The sequence below is a fragment of the Aplysia californica genome, unplaced genomic scaffold (genome assembly GCF_000002075.1).
Source record: "Aplysia californica isolate F4 #8 unplaced genomic scaffold, AplCal3.0 scaffold00178, whole genome shotgun sequence".
NCBI lineage: Eukaryota > Metazoa > Mollusca > Gastropoda > Aplysiida > Aplysiidae > Aplysia > Aplysia californica.
The window spans coordinates 430,765-436,814 of NW_004797448.1; the positions used below are offsets into that span (position 1 = coordinate 430,765).

At 37.4% G+C, this 6,050-nt stretch overlaps 1 protein-coding gene across 1 annotated transcript in view; it reads right to left on the reverse strand.

Moving 5' to 3' along the window:
* Positions 1 to 6,050, reverse strand: part of LOC101847655 (dual specificity testis-specific protein kinase 2) — a gene marked incomplete in the record, with an annotated part of 40,205 nt that overhangs the window by 10,066 nt on the left and 24,089 nt on the right.

Here is a 6,050-nt window from a genome sequence, read left to right on the forward strand (position 1 = left end):
CACCCACCTTTCGTATTAGATTAAGCTAAAAAACCATGGGCCATGGAACATACGAGATCAGCCACTAGGCACAAAATCAATCTAAAATTTCTGGGAACCAATGTTTAGAGATCAGCCACATTTAACACGTAAACACTGATCACAATTCTGCAACATGTGCAATTATTTAACCCGTACACAAATTTTGTAATTAGTTATGTCAAAGTAAACAGCTTCGTGCTAAAGTGGAAACAACTCTGTTTGGATTTCTATAAGAAGAATCTCAAAGACGCTTGGGATAGATTATGATATAATGGGGAAAAAAAAAGAAATAAAAGAGAGAAATTAGTTTTAGTTCTAGCAAGAGTTTTACGGCACTTCCAGCACAGATACGTCATCCACGCAGAAAATCAGAGGTTTCACAAAAAGGTCATAGCAGTGCCGAAGATAGGAATTGTTTTAGTAGAGGTTTTGCGGCCCTCGCAACTGCGTAAGGTCATATGAGCGCCAGAAGATTAGAGGTGTTACAAGAGTGTAACAAACATAAAAAAAAGGAGGGGAGATAAGGACGATAGACGTTTGATAGGAAAGAAGAAACAAACTCTATCAGAGCACCCGCCAATCACCCACTGACCGAAACAACAGGCGGAAAAAACAGAAGAATGACCTTCATTCCATCAACATACAACATATTCAAGCATTGGCCTAGAAGAACCTCAGAAAAGCCAAGGAAAAAGAACGATATAGTGAACTTTTTCAGTTTCAGTGTGGTACAAGTTGTCTGGTGCTCACAACTGCATGTTCAGTTGCCTCTGATAGACTTTAGCTCCTCCATACTATACATACAACAATAGCTGCTTTTTTTATAAAACTTGTATAATTTGGTAGAGCTAAATTATAAACTCTCATATAGGGCTAAATTGTAAACTCTCATTTATGTAAAGACAAAATTTGTTATGACATCACAAGTAAACAATCCAATTTTTGACAGGAAGAAGATAACTTTGAAACTATTTACAATATGCATCATTACAGGTCCGATATGAAATTCGAAAAACTTTAGCATTGTTTGCTACATTTAACTTATTGCAGTATACTGAAAGTTTTTTAAAAAAACAACCCAGCTTATCCGCCCTAAATACACTCAGAACACAAGAATGGAAAAAGATCAGGGAAAACTTCACTTTCAGACAAACTTTTCAATACTGAAAAGTGATCTGCCCTCTCCCCTACCCCCCCCCCCCCCCCCAATCCACCCCTTCACCCACGACCCAACAAAGCAACAACAAGAAAAAGCAAAAACAATTAATCCAAACAATCAAACAAACAGAACAATACAATAATCTCCAATTAAAAAGAGACCATGTGCCAAGAATGAGAATCAAAAGTGAAGAAGCAATCAACAACTCATATTTTAAAAAAAAATATTATTGAATAATTTCCCAACAAAAAATTGGTCTAAATGCAGCCAGAAAGAACACAAGGTATCCTAGTGACATATCACTCAATTACACAACACGTAACACAGGGAAAAAAAGAACAATTGAGAGTCAGGGCGGTGAAATCAGGCCCTCGTCAAAATAATGAAAGTCAAGAAACTGGCATTTTCCCGCAGGTTTGGGAATTTTTATCGAATTTTATTTTTTGGCTCAACACCTTTGACCCTGTGTGTATTTTACTGAAAAAAAGTTGATTAAAGGCATAAAAGACGCAAGCTTTCACTTTCTACGGACTCTCCAGCTGAGGAAATAACTCAACTTTGGCGGCCATTTTCTTGCTTATTTTACATCTGAAACCAAATGACCCCCATCTCCTTCAATCGCCAATATCTTGACTTATATATATCCAAGATTAATGGATTTTTTTTTCATCAAAAGCAAGGCAAATGGACAGGCTGTAAGGTGATACCAATAACTCCACATGCCCCCAAATTGACGAGCGCCTGATTCCACTGCGTTGTGACACAAATTGTTCCAACAGTGGCCACACAGCTAAGTGTCCCTCAAAGTTCACAGAACAAAGACAGAAACAGACTCGCTCTACGTGGCCGCAGTCATTTTCCACAAACCACTTTCCAACACTCATCAGTTTTCATGTGAATACAAAACATAAACTCAGCAAGCTCTTCACATGTAGTAAGTCCAGAAAGCTTTAGTTCACACACGAGTTTTACAGCACTTGCAACACAATTAGGTCATACAGTGCAGAAGATTAGAGGTGTAACAAGAGAGTAACAAATAACAAAAAAAGGAAGCGAAATTTTATAAGCACACTCCCTAGATATTTTATAGGAAAGGAGCAAATCAGGCCAGAAAACCCATCAACCACCCAGAAAGCAAAATTTTTCAGAAGAGAGGAAAAAAACCGTATCATTCTTTTACCAATTGCACCTACATTTTTTTATAAAAAATACTTTTCTTGCTTTTTTTTTTTTCAATATCTAGAACTTGCATTTTGACAAAATATTTTTAGAGTACATGCAGCCAACAGCACAGATTAAGATTTTAAAAAACTGCATAAAAACAACTTTTCCAAACTTTGGGCTTAGTTTATGTAAACCGCTGGCTTACAGGAATAGGAACAAAATTAAAAACAAGAACAGAATCAAGAACAAGAACAAAATCAAGAACAAGAACAAAATCAAGAACAAGAACAGAATCAAACAAAAACAGAATCAAGAACAAGAACAGAATAAGCCCCAACAACAGAACCAAAGCAAGCTGTAAAAAATGCCAGCAAAAGTTCTGCACACAACAAATGTGCACTCTGTACTCTTCAAAACATTTTATTAGTCACAGCTGTCTCAAACACTTACAGATGAATAAAGATATCAGCACTGTAAACAAGGCTGACAATGGCATAATAACATTCTTTGTGTAAATCAATGTTAAGTAAAAAATTTTTAATGCGTCACGTGTTGGAATCACTCGTTCATCAATTTTGGGTAAATTAACTTATTGGTATCATCTTAAAGCCTATTCAATTGCCTGGCTTTCGATGAAAAAACACCAATCTACCTTGAATGGAAGTAGAGATATTTGCCATTGAAGAAGCTGGGGGTCATCTGGTGTCAATTAGCGAAAAAATAGCCACCAAAGTTGGGTGAATTACAAAACCCATAGTGTCCCTGAAAACAGCAAATTTACATTTTTATGCCTCTTATCAACATTTTTCAGTAAAATCAATGCAGAAATATGTTTTTAAATGGACACAACAATGTTGAGCCCAAAACACAAAATTCAATAAAAAATTGCCGAAACGGCAAAACAATTTTGCTTTCTTCGATTTCATTATTTTGACGAGCGCCCAGTTTCACCACGCTGCTTCACATATGTTAGACGACCCTGACCTGGGACGGCAGGGGAGAAGAAACACTTCCAAGTCGACCCACGAGGATATTCCTCAAACAGGAGTTATTCATGAAGACAGGTAATTAAATTCCTGCATGTGGTTGAATGATGCATCTGAGGTGATATGTACATTTGTCAGCTTTACTTTTCTTTTCATATTGAATTTTAATGAGAGTAATATATAGTTTAAATTTTTATGTACAACTGCACATGTTTTTACGGTCCAGTACAGCCAAGAAAAATTTCCCTCTGGAATAATAAAGTATTATCTTATCTTATATTATCTTACATCTGCAGTATTTATTACTCAATGTTTTTTATTATTGAACGAGCTTTTATATGCTCCCATCCACACAATTTACATCATATTGGCGTGGCAAGTTTCAATCCTGTCAGTCGAGGCTACCCCAAGCTGAGAGGGAAACAACGTCCCAGCAAAAAGACAGAGAAGTTTACCCGCTAAAGATTCTCCCCCCCCACTGGAATCAAACTCCGGTCTCCTGCGTGCGGCGGCAAAGTGTCTAACCACACATCATCTTCATTTATCTGATAGGCTAACACAGCAGATCAAACAATCCTTCCCTTATAACATAACGAAGTTTGAAACCTGACAAGTCAGAAGGACGTTCAACCCTTCGATGGAAAGAATTAATCAGAAAGAGTACACAATATCTCGTTTCCTTTTGGAAAAAAAAAAAAAAAAAAAAGGATGAAAAAATCTTTTTGGCATGGAATTGCATGGGGGCAATAACGTAACAACTCAGGCCCTCACAATCGACCTTTTTGACAGATCTCAACAAGTAAATCATCAAACTAAACGCTCCAAAAAAATATGAAACTAAAATTTCTTCATACAAAACGTAAACATTTAGTAAAAACCCATTCCGTCATGAACCAGAAAGTACTGTTACATGGGCTCCGAAAGTTGAAATGAGAGTAAATCTTTTAACCCTCCCCACCAACATATTTAGGCAGGTTCGGAGAGGCAGTGCCAAGTGAAGAGAATGCAAGAAATGATGAGGAGGCACAGATCTATCAGAGAGGCCATGTTCATTTTCTATATATAGCTACGCATCAAAGGAATAACAGACAACATGTTCATCACTGATCTGAGACAGAGACAAAAAGGTGACACATTCAACATAGCTACACACCAAAGTAACAAAGAGTGCCACCTTCGTCATAGCTACACGCTGAAGTAATTTGAAGTGCCGCTTCCATAAAAACAACACATCAAAAAAACAAGAAGTGCCACTTTCATTACAGCTACACACGAAAGGAACAATAGGTGGCGTGCTCATTATAGCCGATATAGAGATAAATGGTGACGCATTCAGTACAGTTACATATCAAAAAGTAACTAGAAGTGTCATTTTCATTATAGCTTCACACTAAAAAAACAGAAAGTGCCACCTTCATTATAGCTACACGCCGAAGTAACATCAAGTGGCGAGATCATCACGGCTGAGATAGACAGTGGCATTTTCCTTTATCTAGAACCCAAAGTAACAACAGGTGCATCATGTTCATTACAACTGAAACAGAGATAACATACGGAGCATTCGTTACCGCTGAAACATAGACAAGAGGTGTTCTGTTCACTAGAACCAAGCACCACGGTAACAAACGGTGGTGTGTCCATTAGAGCGGAGATTATGATCAAAGATGGCACTATCATTTTACATTACTGCTGGGAATAGAATCAAAAAGGTGGCACTTTCATTACAGCTGAGAATGGCTGAGACAGACTTTAAAAGACCTTATTGTTTTCAGCTGAGATAGAATTTTTAAAGTGGCACTTTAATTATTGTGTACGCCTGAGAAAGAGTAAAAAGGGTGGCACTTTCATTTTTTTGTTTGTGGCCCGGCTGAGATAGAGTCAAAGAGGTGGCACTTTTATTACTGTTTACAGCTGAGATAGACTCAAAAAGGTGGCACTTTAATTCTTTTTTACAACTGAGATATACAGACTAAACAAGGTGGCAATTTCATTTCTTGTTTATGGCTGAGATAGAGTCAAAGAGGTGGCACTTAGATTCCACCCGAGACATCATTACTTCTCACCTTTTCAGTCACAAGGTGGCACATTCATTAAAGGTGATATAGGGCCAAAAGGTGGCACATTCCTTACAGCTGAGAGAGAGTCACAAGGTGGCACATTCATTATAACTATGCACCTATCATAGTAACCCTGATAAAACTTTCCTGTCGCTCAAGCCCCCTTCGACATTTCAGGTTAACGCCACAGCGACTTCGAAATGGAAAAACATGCACGTGGAAAAAGAGAAGATTACAGATTAATTCACAAGAGACATCAGAACTAACAATCTGACCACCGCCCTATCTGATATGATGAGCATATGTAGGTCAAGGTGAAGTAGAAAATACTGACCATCAACTGACTCTACGACGTATTCCATTCCAAACAGACAGCAGCGTTGAGTCGTATATCACAAAATGTTCAAAAGTAACAAACTCTGTACCACACAGGAAAACAAAAAACATTTTTCACAGCGCTCCATGTTTTTCATACTTGCAGCTATATTATTATATAAACTATAAACTAAATATACATATATTTATAGGCATTAGGAACATTCTGAGCGACAACAACGGGCTTTGAGACCAGTAGCAACAGAGACTTTACAAAACTTTTCCAAACTTATGCCGATAAATGCAACATCTCACTAAACACCACAAAAAAGTACACTGTGTATAATA